Below are 13831 nucleotides of genomic sequence, written 5' to 3'. Positions count from 1 at the left end.
TTTCTTGAGAACTTCTGTGTTCAAGTCTTGGAATGAATTTTCCAGTTCTGTTTACTTTTCAAGATGCCCTTACACAAAATCTGAATATTTTAGTACATTTTTTTTCCTAAAATTGTGTGAGCTGAGAAAGGTTCTGCAGAGAAAGTTCCTTCCATTTAGACAAGGCTTTAATTATAAAGCTCATGACGATGGATCCTGTGGATTCTGAGGTGATGTGAGCTGCCAGTGTAATCCTCTCCATTACTCTGTACACACAAAAATAATTGCCTCGATTTTGTCTCTGTGCAAATGCGACCCATGCTGACAGAGTAGCCAGACTGTTTGTTTCCAGAAATATCCAGAAAAATACCAGAAATAGCTGGTAACCTTCCCTAAAATAATTACTGTAGGATTAAATAGCTTTAAAACCTCAAGTTTGAAATTAACAGCAGTTTACAATGTTCTTCACTTGTAGAATTTTTTAATCTTTTTTACTTTTGCCCTTTTACATAAAGCCCACAGACTTTCTGGGAACTACTGACCTACAGCCTTGAGGAGCAAATTCTGTTTTTCTGGTTCATGCCATAAAAAAATAGGCAGAGTTTGAGGGTATAATTTTTGAAAGCAATTTTATTTGCTATGGGCAACTGCAGGCAAAATATTTGGAGGTAATCTGTCTTCATAATTTCTTGTATCTACTGAGATAGCTTCTGATTTTCATGGGTCTTAACTTTTAGCCTAGAAATACCGAAGAGTGTTTTGTCTTTTCAAAGGACAGAAAGAGTTAAAAGAGGGAAAGTCTTCCACAGAATCAGTAGAACCACAACAAACTCTGACCTGTAGTGCCAATGCTGGATACTGTTTGTCTATTGTCATTTTTATTGAAGGACTTCCATTAAAGCTATGAGGTGTTAGCTTTGCTAGGAGTCTCACAATAACAAAATAAAATAAACAAAAAATGAGGATTCTTGGGTTTCATTTCTGTTGAAGCATGTTTTCAATGTATTATTTGATTTCTAAACCATATCCAAAGAGACAAAGTACCAGAACAATAAAACATTCTTCCTTGCTTGCAGAACAACTCGCCTCTCGTGGCAAAACGTTGGATGCAGTTGAAGCCTATCCTCAGCATGTAGTGGGGATCTGTGGAGAAGAAAAGACTCAAAATAGAAACATGTCTGAGCAGACAAACACTACTAAGGCAGGGAAAGTTGGTAAGGAGGAGAAACCAAAACATCGGTCCTGATCCTACTTCTCCTCAAGTCAGTAGGAAGACTTGTGAACTTCACTACATAGAAGTGAATTTCTATGTTCAAAAATATTGCTCAAGGCAGAGAAACTGTGAAAGTCCTCTAAACACAGTAAAAATAAAAGGAAGTGAAAAGAGAACCTCCTGAATCCTACTATTCTTTTTTCCACTCTTCAGTTTCATCTGGCTGACATTTAGTACTTTTTATTATTAGCAGAGACTCTGCTGTAGCTCTCACAGTTTTAGGTCATGAGTAGGCATAATGCAGAACATACACATTTGTCACTGGACCATTGCTGTAGAAATTCAATTAAAAATATGACATTTGATCAGAGTCAGCAGTAGAAATGCACTGACATTCCACAGTATTCTGTCTGCAGAATACTGTCCCAGACACAGTAGAGACCACAACAGCTCCAGTGCAACCCTACCTGCACCATCAGCTGCCATCTAGGAGAGAATGATTTAAATAAATAAGACTCATATCTAGTGCTAAGCAAAGACTGTCCTGCACACTTTCTACTCTAAGATCACAGTAAATAGCATCTGGAGAAGCTCAACTCAGGAATAAGCACTGTAAAAACGAAAAAGTCAGACCACAGGTCCAGCTGGGTAAGTCCCTCAGCTCCAACGCTGACTATTAGCAGTTGTTTGGACTAGAGGGTAAACCCTTATACACTTATAAACTGCAGTTTAAACTTTTCAGCTTCCAGGGGTTGCCTTTCTGTTTCAGTGTACTGTGCACTGGAGTGACTGGTGCACCACATACCCCTTACTATACTGTATATGTGAGAGAACTGGGAGATTCCCAAAACTCCTGCAGTTTGGCTTTGGGGTTTTCTTCTTTGGCTGGGTTTTTTTGAGAAACAGAAACAAGGAGGGGAGGAACAATAAATCTAAATGACTTGAGACATGAATAGGAAGTTTACTGTTTACATGGATAGGAAGCCTGACTGAAACTCAGGAAATGGCTAATCATTCCAGAATTCTTTGAGAAGCTGTAGAAAACAAGGTTCAATGAAAATGTCTCTAACATCCTTACGTGTGGGGTTTTTTTATTCCTCTGTAGATTTTTAAACTACTTTGGAAGAACAGGATACTCTCCTGTGTATACTTTTGTGTTTGGCTGCTTGATCTGAAAGTCTGAAAAAAATACTGAGTATATCTTCACAATTGGTGCTGAAGACCCCCAAAGGGTTCGTATAATTAAAGACTGTATGATCTGAGGTTTGTTTCTTGAAACCATCTGATGTCTAAGCCAATGAGACAAGACTATGCACGAAGGACCTCACAGAAGCTGGTCAGATCCAGACACATTTTTAACATAATATTGTCAGCATGTGTTGCTCTCTCAAAGTAAAATGTTATATTAAAGTTACTGGATTACAATGATGTTTCTGGTTAGAAGAAGTCTTCTAAATACTATATGCAGAAAAAAGATCAGACATGAATTTTTTAATAATGTTTTCGATCAAAAGCCAGTTATATCAACTGATTCTGCTCCACAGATGAACAAAGAGTCTTAGTTTTCCTTCCAATCTAGAACAAGATTTTAGCCCTGCAAGCTATAGCACGATTGTCCATGCATGGTTACTCCTTGACCTGCCGTCAAACATAAAATCAAACACCTGTGGCAGATACTTAAGACTATGTGTGTGCCCCTGTTGATCCATCTGCAATATATTACATCCTAATTTATTACTATGGGTGGTTTTCAAAGGGGATTCATTAGACAGACAAAGTCCACTGCACTGTTAAAAAATTGTTTTTCTTCCCACCATTCTAATTTTCCCTTCTTCTCAGGTTTCTGTTTCCTTTTATGCCATGCCAGGGATATTAAGTGCTTGCGAGACAGTATTTCATCCAAAACCAGTCAGTCTGTTCTGGGCAATTAATGTGGGTGGCAAGCAATATCTGACCCAAATTTTGTGGGTTGGATAAACCATAAGAAGTGGTTAATTATCTTCTACAAACCTTATCTGTTTAATGAGGGGTGGAATTTCTCATTTATAAAGAATAAATCCATGAGTTCTGGCATTGTCCTGAAAGAAACCAAGGAATAACTGTTTCTTAAAGGAACAAGATTTTTTACATTGCTGTCTGTGTGGTCATGAATTGGTGTAGAAGGCAATGTGATGGATCTGGTAAGAGTTGCTAATACAGATTAATGTGTACTAGGGACACAATCAGGGGAAGATATGTCTTGCTAAGATACAATTCCTGATCCAGGTTTTCCTTTGGGTTTATTTTCAACTCCTTTGGAAACAACAGGTTAAGAAACAGCTACAGCTTTCCATGATAGCAGTTTTTAGCTTTGTGGGTTTATTGATTCATGTAATATATAAGACTTCATAAAGAAAGTAAGGAGAATTACATCTGCTTCTGCTAAGTCTCTCCTCTGCTCAAAGTAAAGCCATCTCACCTGGGCCACCCTGTTTGACATATAAAACTATAGAGGTGCTTCTACCTGGGCTGGAATTGCTGAAAATTTTCTTCCTAAATAATATCTGAGTCACATGTTCAATACTCACTGTTATAGTATAATATGTGGAACACTTCTGCTCTTCTCTAAGGAAACCCACAAATGCTGCTTCTTCATACCACAGATTGGCAGTTTATGGAGAAATCCAATGCCTAAATCATCAAGCTGAGGGTACTTGGGTTTGTTGTGACTTGGTTTTGAAATACTTTCTTTTATCTTTCCTTCTGCTGCCCTGGACACTGCTACACCAAAAAAAATTTCTGTCATTTAAAATACAATCACAAAGCTCAGGATACTTACCCCCAAGTTGTCACTTGAGGTTTTGAAGATGAATATTTTTTGACATTCTTAAGAAGTTGCAGCTTTTATCTGGAGAAGCCCCTCTGAGGATAAAGGCCAATGATATCAAAAATGAGGTTGTCTGGCTTATTATAAGACTGTTTGGTTTAGATCAAGCCCTTTGGTGTAAGTGGAGCTGCCTCATCTGGGAAAGGAAATTACTTAAAAGTGATGTAAGAGTTCTGAAAGGGAGTCAGACAGTGGGAGATGCATATAACTGCTTTGTCTTGTGCTGCATTTAATTGGGCTCACTAACTTGTCAGATGGTGAAAGGAAAACCAGCATTTCATAGCAGCTTTTATTTGCTAGAGATGAGGAAATAAAGTGGCTGTTTGCAATGATGCAAACAGAGGAATTTTCACTTTACCATGACAGCCATCACTTTCTCCGACAGCAGAGCTTCCTTGACTCAGACGTGTTAGGAAAACCAGGACAAACACCAATGAGCTGTGAGTCCCCACCCTGCTCATGACACAGGGAACATCTCTCTCCTGCCCCTGTCTGGGAGGAGGCTCATTTCTGAATCAAATGCCCCAACACCTAAGCGATGACTGATGCAAAAATTCCTCCAGATGCAAAAATTTTTGAGTTTCTTGGGTTAAGACACTCCCTAAATGGCTCCCCCTTACACTCCTCCTGCAGCCAGATGTGTGCTCCCACGTAACTGCAGGGCAATGTGTCCATCGGGGAGCCCTGCTGAGGATAGCCAGCGCAATTTTCTGGACGATGTGTGTCTTGAACACAACCTTCATCAACTGAGAGTGCCAGGGAGCCCTGGGAGCAGGGTACTGCCTGTACCTACCGGAAGCCAACACAGTTCCCTGCTGTTGCTGAGGCCTGGGGCTACCTGCTGCCCCACAGTGCCTCACTGCTTGGCCCAGCTCCAGTGCCTCCAGCACTTGTGACTAAATTGCTCAGTGAGTTTGAATCATAGAAGATGTACCTGAAGCTTGGATATAGTTTAAGAAAGGTCTCTTGCCTTCATCTTCAAAATTTATGGTATGTCTTGATAACTCCATAACATAAAGATGGAAGTCGTCTAAGGTTTCCAGACAAATACCTTTTTCCAGAATAATTTTTACTTCAGAAGATGACATTTGGAGCCTGGCTCAATGGCCTGAATATAGGCACCAGGTACCATTTTAGTGAATTCATATCTTTTTCCCAACCAGTTGCTGTCCTATAAAGATGCAAGTTTCCCATAATTTTTTGTTACATCTGCCTTTTGCAGATATCTGCCTTGATATCCCAAGCACCTTGGATGACACTGTATGTATCTTTAGCCAACTGAATTCCTCCATTATGGATTCAAAACTGTCTAAGCAAACATCTGTTTGGAAGTAAAAATATTCTGGAATGATTCATCCTCTTCCTTGGAGGCACCATAAACATGAAGATGCAGTAAGTTACAGGTGATTACAGGCAGTTCAGGAGACAAAGAAGTGATCAGTGAAACTGGAGACTAGAAAATGAAATGGATATATTTTCTGTTTCAGCTCCAGCCATGGCTTAGTTCAGCAACCACCCCATCTGCCTAGCAATCATATCTTCCATCAACTGGAGAATTACTTGCATTTTTGTACCATTAGAGTGCCGAACCACCCAGCAGCCACTGCAGTCCAACTGTGCGAGTTATGCAAAGATCACACAGTGATGGATAGCCTCTACCTCAGCTTTTTTACTATCCATAGTGGGACAGAGATGAACAAAGCGAGGAAGGCTTACAAGCAGAAATATTTAGGTACCTCAGTCCCATTGAAATCAGTAGGGAACTTGGTTCAGTACTTTAGTGACATGGATGTCCTGGGTTTTATTATAGATCTCACTCTCAGCCATGACCTGTAGATGTATGACAAGCATCTGAATTTTAACTATGCTTAACCAATCTGGACCATCTATGTGATGTAGTTGAATTTGGCTTGGAACCAAAGCCAATGATGTTGATGTCCATCCATCAAATTTACAGGGCCTGCTGGACAGTAAGGATGTTGTCTCTCTAATGCCTGTCTGTCCTTGTCAGACATCAATGCAATGTAAAAAAGTAGTAAGGATGTGAATGGATAAAAAAAAATGTAGGAAACTTAAGTGCTAATAGATATCCTACTGTAATTAGGAATAAATGATACCTTCTTTCTCAAGAGAGATGCTTTCTGTAAGTAGCTGGGGAAACTCTAGTGATGTACTCCAGGCATCTCCTGCTCCAGCTGCTCTCTTGTCTTTCTGCTAGATGCATTTTATGGAGAATATGATGTTACACACTTTACATTATTGACATAACCTAAAGGCAATATATGAATTTTTTAAACTCTGAACCACTTGCCAGAGAGGGATCTACAGGCCTCACAGGGCTGGCACAGTCTCCTTAATTAATACCCCTGTTCACCCTGGGCCCAATTGCTCATTTGTCCCTGTCTCTTCCCAGCACAGTCAGGGGACCACCACATGGGACATTTGTCACAAGGCATCTGAAGCTCATCCCCATATTTTCTGGATATGTTAATAAGAAATCAAGCATTAAGGATTTCTTTGCGAGCTCCTGGGAAGCTTTCTCATCCCTGTTGCACACTGAGAGTGCCACTTACCAGCAGCATCAATTCACTGGCAGGGGCACATGTGGGTAGTTCCTTGTGTTCTTCACTGTTACCCACAGGCAGAAAGTTAATTGTGCTCTCTATGATTTCTATGTGCTCTGAGGAGCAGTTATATGTCACATGAGCCCCTCTGGCAGAAGAGCCCACACCAAGTATTCTCTGAATGCTGCAAAGAAACCATAAAATTCTGCTGCAGGAAATCCCATGCTCCTTTGGCTTGAATGCTTAGCAGCTATTCAGGGTTTTTCTGTGTCATGTTTCTTTTGGGAGGACAAGCTGATAGAGTCATGCAGAGCCTTTGTGCAATCTGATTTATTTGCCAGAAGTGCGAGCCAGGTCTCCTTGCTCCACAAAATAAATAAAAAATAAAAGTAAGCAGGAAGTGGTTTTCTTGCTGAGAAATCCAAATGTGCCAGAAGCTTTTTGCCTGATTTTTTCCAAATTCGGTATTTTGCATCTCTGGCCTTTTTCTGGCCTTGTCTCTTGCCCCCAGAGTCATGGTTGGTCCAACAGAAATCCTTTCATCACATGTAGCTTAGCTGCTCTCAGGCACTGCTCTAATGATCAGTACCTTTGGCAGGGACTTCAGTTGTCCCAGTTAACTCTGCTCCAAGGAACATTTTGTGTTCCTTCCATTAAATCCCAGAGCTTTTTCCAGAAGATACACTTTTGTCACTACAGGAGTGATTGAAGGGTAGTCTTATGGTATATGTTAGAAAGGAATCAAATTTGATCATTACAGTTTCTTTAGGTCCTGTAATACATAAATTCATCCCTCAGGTTGATAGTTTGATGGGAGCTTTAAAATCTTCCAGAAAACCAGTGAAATCAAGGAAGCAAATTCAGTTTCCAGGAGATTAGCTCAAGCTTCAATGGCTTTTTTTTTTTTTTCTAAACTAAAAATATTCCCCTGCATTGTGAACCCCCATCAGTCTGGGCTTGTCTGTAAGTATTCAGAATCATCACTGGCCACATAGGCCATCCTATGATGCTTAAGAATGGTTGCATGGCTTCCATAGGTCATTCTTTTCTCTCTCAGTGCTCCTGACCATTCACTATTTCTTTCACCTGTGTTTCTGGTGTTGCAGGACATGTACACAATCAGACAAAAATTTACATTGAAAGAGATCTTAGGGGCTCCATCCTCTGACTGACTGACTGACTGTGCTAAGAGCATGGCCAGCTCACTCAACTTCCTCAGGGCCCTGTTCAGCTCACTTTTCAACATCTGCAAAGAAGGATACAGGGTCTTACAGGAAAGCTATGGCTGAGCCATCCTCTGCATCCCTTTATTTAAGATAAGCAGTTCCCTTTCCCAGCAACACAACCATTGTGCCCACCCCATTGTGGCTGTACCTGTGGGTGAGACTGCATCATCACCCTGTTGAGAGTTCCTGTCTCCCTTGGGTGAGCAGTCCTAACCAATGCTCACTGTAGTTCTTGAAATCCACACCTCTACTGCTGCACTAGCACACACTTGGTAAAGGGGGGTTGAATCTGTCTCTTCTGCCTATGCAAACTCAGAAGTCTGAATCTGAAATCTCTCTATTTCCCATTTGAGGAAATCAAAACAGACCCCAATTGTCCTGTGGAATCCTCAGCCATTCACATAAGTGTCCTGGTCCCAGCTTTTTGGACTCAGTATGACAATAACATTGATAACACACTGATGTTTTGGTTGTTGCTAGGTAGCACTTACCCTGAGTCAAGCACTTTTCAGTGTCTCATGCTCTGCCTTTGAGGAAGTGCACAAGAAGATGGGAGGGAGCACGGCTGGGACTGCTGACCTGAACTGGCCAAAAGGATATTCCATGGAACATAGTGCCTGATATATGAACTGAGGCCAAGAGGGGCTGATCACTGGTGGAGGACAGTGGTGAACACTTGTACTGTGCATCACTTGTTTCTTTCTCCTTTTCCTTACAGTATTATTATTAATATTATCATTATCATTATTACTCTTATATTTCAATTCTTACACTGTTCTTAGCTCATGGGTTTCACCTTTTTTTCTGATTTCCTCATCCCAGCAGGGTGAGGCAGAGGGGAGTGAGTGAGTGAGTGCTGTGTGGTACATAGTTGCTGGCTGGGGTTAAATAGCAGCAGTGGGGAACATCATCTTCTTGCAGATGCACAGCCTTGATCACGGTTTAATAAGGCCAAGTGCCAGGTCCTGCACTTGATTTACAACAAACCTATGCAGCTCTACAGTCCTGGGGAGGACTGGTTCAAGAGCTCTTTGGCAGAAGTGACCTGGGAGGTGCTGGTTGACAGTAGCTGGACATGAGCCAGAGTGTACCTGGGTGGACAAGAAGGCCAATGGCATCTTGGCCTGTATCAAGAATAGTGTGGCCAGCAGGAGCAGGGCAGCCATTGTCTCCCTTTACTTGGTACTGGTGAGGCTGCACCTGGAGTGCTGTGTTCAGTTCTGGGCCCCTCACTTCAAAAAGGACTTTGAGGTGTTGGAGCAAGTCCAGTGAAGGGCAACAAGTCTCACAAAAGGACTAGAAAGCTTATCTTATGAGGAACAGCTGAAGGAGCTACCCTTGTTCCGTCTAGAGAGGAGAAGGCTCAGGGGGGACCCCATCAGTCTCCACAACTGCCTGAAAGGAGAGTGTAGTGAGGTGGGGGCCAGTCTCTTCTGCTGTTCCTGAAGTGAGAAGACAAGAGGATATGGCTTTAAACTGAGATAGGGCAGAGGCACATTAGATTTTAGAAAAGCTATTTTCAGGGTGGCCAGGCACTGGAGCAGGTTGCCCAAGGAGGTGTGGAATTACACTGTGGAGATGTTTAAGAGGCATCTGGAGCTGGGTGATTTGGTTTAGTGGTTTAGAGGTTACAGTGGCAGTGCTGGGTGGACAGTTGGATTGGGTGGTCTTGAAGATCTCTTCCAGCCTTGACTTTCTATGATTCTGTGTCCTGTTCTGGGTAGTCTGCACAGACCTGTCCCTCAGACAGCTGGAGAGCAGCAGTAGCAGCCTCAGAGACGGTGAGACACTTGAAAACCAGAGCTGCAGACCCCCACCAATAACTCTGAATTTGAGCCACAACACCATAAATGCAGAATATACAGCAGTAACAAGCCAGATGCAGTGAACAAGCCAAGGCCTCTCCAGGAGGCTGTGTCCCTGAGGCAGTTAAGGTGAACCACTTGGGCTGGCCAGGGTGTGGGAAAGAACCACTTTTTGGAGGTTTAGTTGCTGGTGCTGGTTAGAGCTGCAGCTGCAGCCTGACAGCCTTATTCCTCTGTAAAGCAGCTGGTAAGCTGTGCTCCTGCAGCTGTCACCAAGCTGAGGGCATCTCCTCACATGGGTGGCGCTTCTGGGCTATGTGTTGCAGAATCAGGGCGAGAAGCACAGCCTGTGCCAACGGAATGTGGAAGTCAGAGGAAGGGATGTAATTTGCAAGTCTCAGGTGGAAGATATGGTCAGGTGGAGACAATTCCTCTGTCTCAGAAAAGTTTGTGAGATTTTTCACACTTTTTCTCATCCTGTGTCATAATGCAAAGACATTGTGACTATTTCTTTGTTACAAAGGGACAAGCAAAATAGAAGTTTGTGACAATCCTTGTGCTTTGTTTAACTGCCTTTGGGATACACTGTTTTTATCTGACTGTTCTTTTTTCTAATTATCTTCCACTATAAGTTTTGCAAAAATAATTTGAAGCTGGAAACTGGGCTTAAAATTTGATCGTGGAAAAAAAAACAGATTGGATTTTTAATAAATAAAAAATGCAAGTAATTAAAGAAACTTAATGGCCTCCTCCCCAAGAGGTTTTAAATTGACAATTTGTAAAATTTTAGTGCAAAAATGTTTTATATAAGAGGCTCCAAGCAGATTTCACACCCTTTTATTTTACCTTAGTCCCATTAGGACCTCCCCATGATGCAGAAAAGATTGTGCCTATTTTCCTGCAGATGTTAAAACACCTATGGAGGTCCTTTAGAAAAGGGAAATGAACCATCTACGCTTTGTGAGCTGGAAAATATAACTGATAATAAGTAATAGAGAATTGCCTCTTAGAAAACACAAATGCCATAAAAAGACCTGTTCCTCTTAAGGACAAAAAATTATTTCCTGCTTCAGAATTAGAGGAACTCAAATAAAACGCAAGCAAAATATAAATGTTTGCAACACTTTCTGCCGCTCTAAATGTACTTATTTTAAAATCAAAAGCTAGACAAGGTGTTTTTGAGATACCACACACAAAAATACCTCAATAGTCCAGGATTTAGTGAAAGCAAAAAACCTCATTTTTTTCAGGATCTTTTCTTCCTAATGCCCTATGTAATAAATCTCATCTCAAATTTAATTAGATAGACAATTTATTTAACAGAGAACTGCACATGTATACATTCAGTAGACTTAACACCACTTCTGGACAGCTTATGTGCTCAGAGAACTCCAGCTCCAGCATGTGGTGAAAAACTCATCCCTTTTGCACTGTAGATCCTTCTGCTACCACAGAAAATAAAGAATGCATTCTGGGTGCTGGGGCAGAGCTGGCAAAATTCTGAGTACTCACAACCAGGACAAGACCTTTGAAGGAATTCAACTACCTGGAGCTCTTACTGGGAGAATCTGGCCATAATTACAACCAAAACATGCTGGGTAAGTCCAGATTCTCAGAAATTTATTGAACTTCCTAAATGCAGTTGAAGTGTATTGGCAGGCAGATGTAAAGGAGCAAAGCTCAGCTCCTGTAAGGCTTTGCTTGCTCCTGGTTGCACTGGAGAACCACAGTGCTGGCTGCCAGCCTGTCTGCTCTTGTCTCGTGATCACCAGGCAAAGTGTGAGGCTGCAGGGAGTCTCTCTGTCTTGGCCAGTGAACCACCTGAAGAGAGCCCGGGTATTCCAGTCACTTGTGATCATTTGTCCATTCCCTGGGAAATTGTTTTGGAAAACTTAGTCATGATCCTAAAAGTTGAGGTATGCTGAAAATCCTGGCCACAGGGAAGAAGAAAGCCTATGTTTCTATTCACCACTTGTTTTGAAAGGACTCAGTCCAAAACTCAGAGAAAACTAGAGTGATTCCCATTGACTTAGCAGGCTTTGAGTGAAACCCAAAGTGCTTAATACTAAACTCCTCAGAAGCATGAGCTAGTGAAGCTGGTGAAGCGTTCTCAGGCAACAGGCTCCTTTTTGCACAGCTACCCATGTCTAACTGTCTCTTTTCTTTTTCAGTCCTTCCTCTCTTCCTCTACATCCTGAATGGCTCAGGCAGGGGACAGTCAAACCATTTCTTTCCGGATCCTTGCAGATCGATCTGTTCCTTTCCTGCTCCACTTTCCACACTGGGAGATTCCCAGACTGAGATTTAAACCCTCTTCTGGAGAGCCTTTCTGAGAGACATGATACTGTTTTTTGGCACGACCCTTCTCTGATACTCTTTTCCAGACCCATCCTGTCCCCATAGCAACGCTGGGTAACAACTGAGATGCATTACATTATTTTTTCCATTCTTCTGGCACTTGATTATGAAGGTAGCTGCCAGCAGGTAAATTTAAAATGTATGAAAGTCAGGCCTTCACACAGCTGGTAGCCAGCCTGCATAGTTTGCTACCACAGGAGGCCACAGAATTGAAGAAATAAAGTCTGAAAAGGATTGAAATTGGAGTTGCTTGTGGGAACCTCATCCCACTTTTCACATGGGGTTTGGTGGGCAGAGGAAGAGATCCAAAGATTTCAGCTCTCACTCTGCAAAGGACTCAGATGTGGTGTTGTTATGTGCTTCCTAACAAGAATTTTGTTCAAAATGATTCTTAGCTTCAAAGAGTGGATTTGTGCAAACTGTCCCCATCAGGTGAGGGGGATATCTGTCTCAAGCCTTTGAATGGGGCACAATTTTAAATACAAAAAGCTGGTGGCAGTGCCAGTTGTGTATGTTCCTTATTTCTTTTAAGGAGTGCCTGGAAATCCAAAGAGGCAGTATTCCCTCTCATCTTGGTGATCTCTAAGTGCTGGTCTCTGTGATGCTCCAGGCACTGGACTTTCAAAGTTCCTGTTCTGAACAAAGGGGGACTAGCTGATGCCAAGGAAAATATTCATTTGATCCCTCTTGCCATTTCAAAGCTTCATGAAGAGGTTTTTTCTTCCTATTCATTCAAGTCCCTTAATACAGGGATATGATCATTTGAGCAGAGTGGTTTACTGCCAGCAGAGAAAACAACATGGGCATGAACATTCAGCCTGAAACAGATGTCTGTGCAGGGGAAACCCTCCTTTCAGCTCCTCCCTGTAGCAATGGTGTCTTCTCGTTGTTGAGCAAAACCGCAAAAAGGAGGTCGGATCATTTTTACATATGTGTTCCTTGGAAATCTCTTTTTCTTCCCAGGCACCTATTTATGCCTGACACTATTAATAATTTTCAAAATTTCAGGAAGCTCTTAAAATCAACCAGGACTGCAAAGAAACTTTCCCTGGGAATGTTTTACTGCCTTCTCAGAAGTGGCTGACCTTGCACTTACTGCAAGTGATAATTTGGTATAAGGTTTCTTTTCTCAGCTTGAAATACAATAGGAGCTCCTCCCACTCCCACAGAAATACATGTACCAGCACTTAACAGACCATCCTCAAAGACCTGGATTCCCTCACCCACCACATGTTCTCTGCCTCCTTCCTCCTGTTTCCACCCGCATCTGGTCAGACAGTCTTGCTGTGAGAAATGATGGTGCCATATATAAGAATATTATCACATCACCACTTACTACTCTGTCTATCAATCCCTTTTTATGTGACTTATCTTTTTCCCCGTCTCTCTTTCTGTATATTTCTACTGTATCAGAAAATCCTTGAAAATAACCAGAACTCCCTGCAACACTCCCAAACATATTTTAAAATAAAATAAATTTTCTCAAGAAATGTTTCTTGATTAACAGTCTTGGATTTTTCCTGTCACAGGCTGTCATGAAAAACCCATTGTTTCACTGAGGGCTGTTCCCTTCACAGATTCACAGAACCACAGAATTACGAGGTTGGAAGAGACCTCCAAGATCTTCAAGTCCAACCCATGTCCTAACACCTCAACTAGACTATGGCACCAAGTGCCATGTCCAGTCTTTTTTTAAACACATCCAGAGATGGTGACTCTACCACCTCCCTGGGTAGACCATTCCAGTACTTTATTCTTCTTTCCATGAAAAACTTTTTCCTAATATCCAACCTATACCTTCCTTGATGTAGCTTGAGACA

General features: G+C 41.8%; 1 long non-coding RNA gene across 1 annotated transcript in view; it reads right to left on the bottom strand.

Moving 5' to 3' along the window:
- Nucleotides 1–529: 529 nt before the first annotated feature.
- The window catches only part of LOC108449572, a 31075-nt gene continuing 17773 nt past the window's right edge, over nucleotides 530–13831 (bottom strand). Inside the window, exon 3 of the long non-coding RNA XR_001865787.1 lies at nucleotides 530–1122. This is a non-coding gene — a long non-coding RNA (uncharacterized LOC108449572). The remainder of the gene's footprint in view (nucleotides 1123–13831) is intronic.

Source organism: Corvus brachyrhynchos, unplaced genomic scaffold (assembly GCF_000691975.1).
Source record: "Corvus brachyrhynchos isolate BGI_N302 unplaced genomic scaffold, ASM69197v1 scaffold28, whole genome shotgun sequence".
Taxonomy (NCBI): Eukaryota; Metazoa; Chordata; class Aves; order Passeriformes; family Corvidae; genus Corvus; species Corvus brachyrhynchos.
Note: the sequence above shows the minus strand (reverse complement) of the source record. Positions and strands in the feature narration are given on the sequence as shown.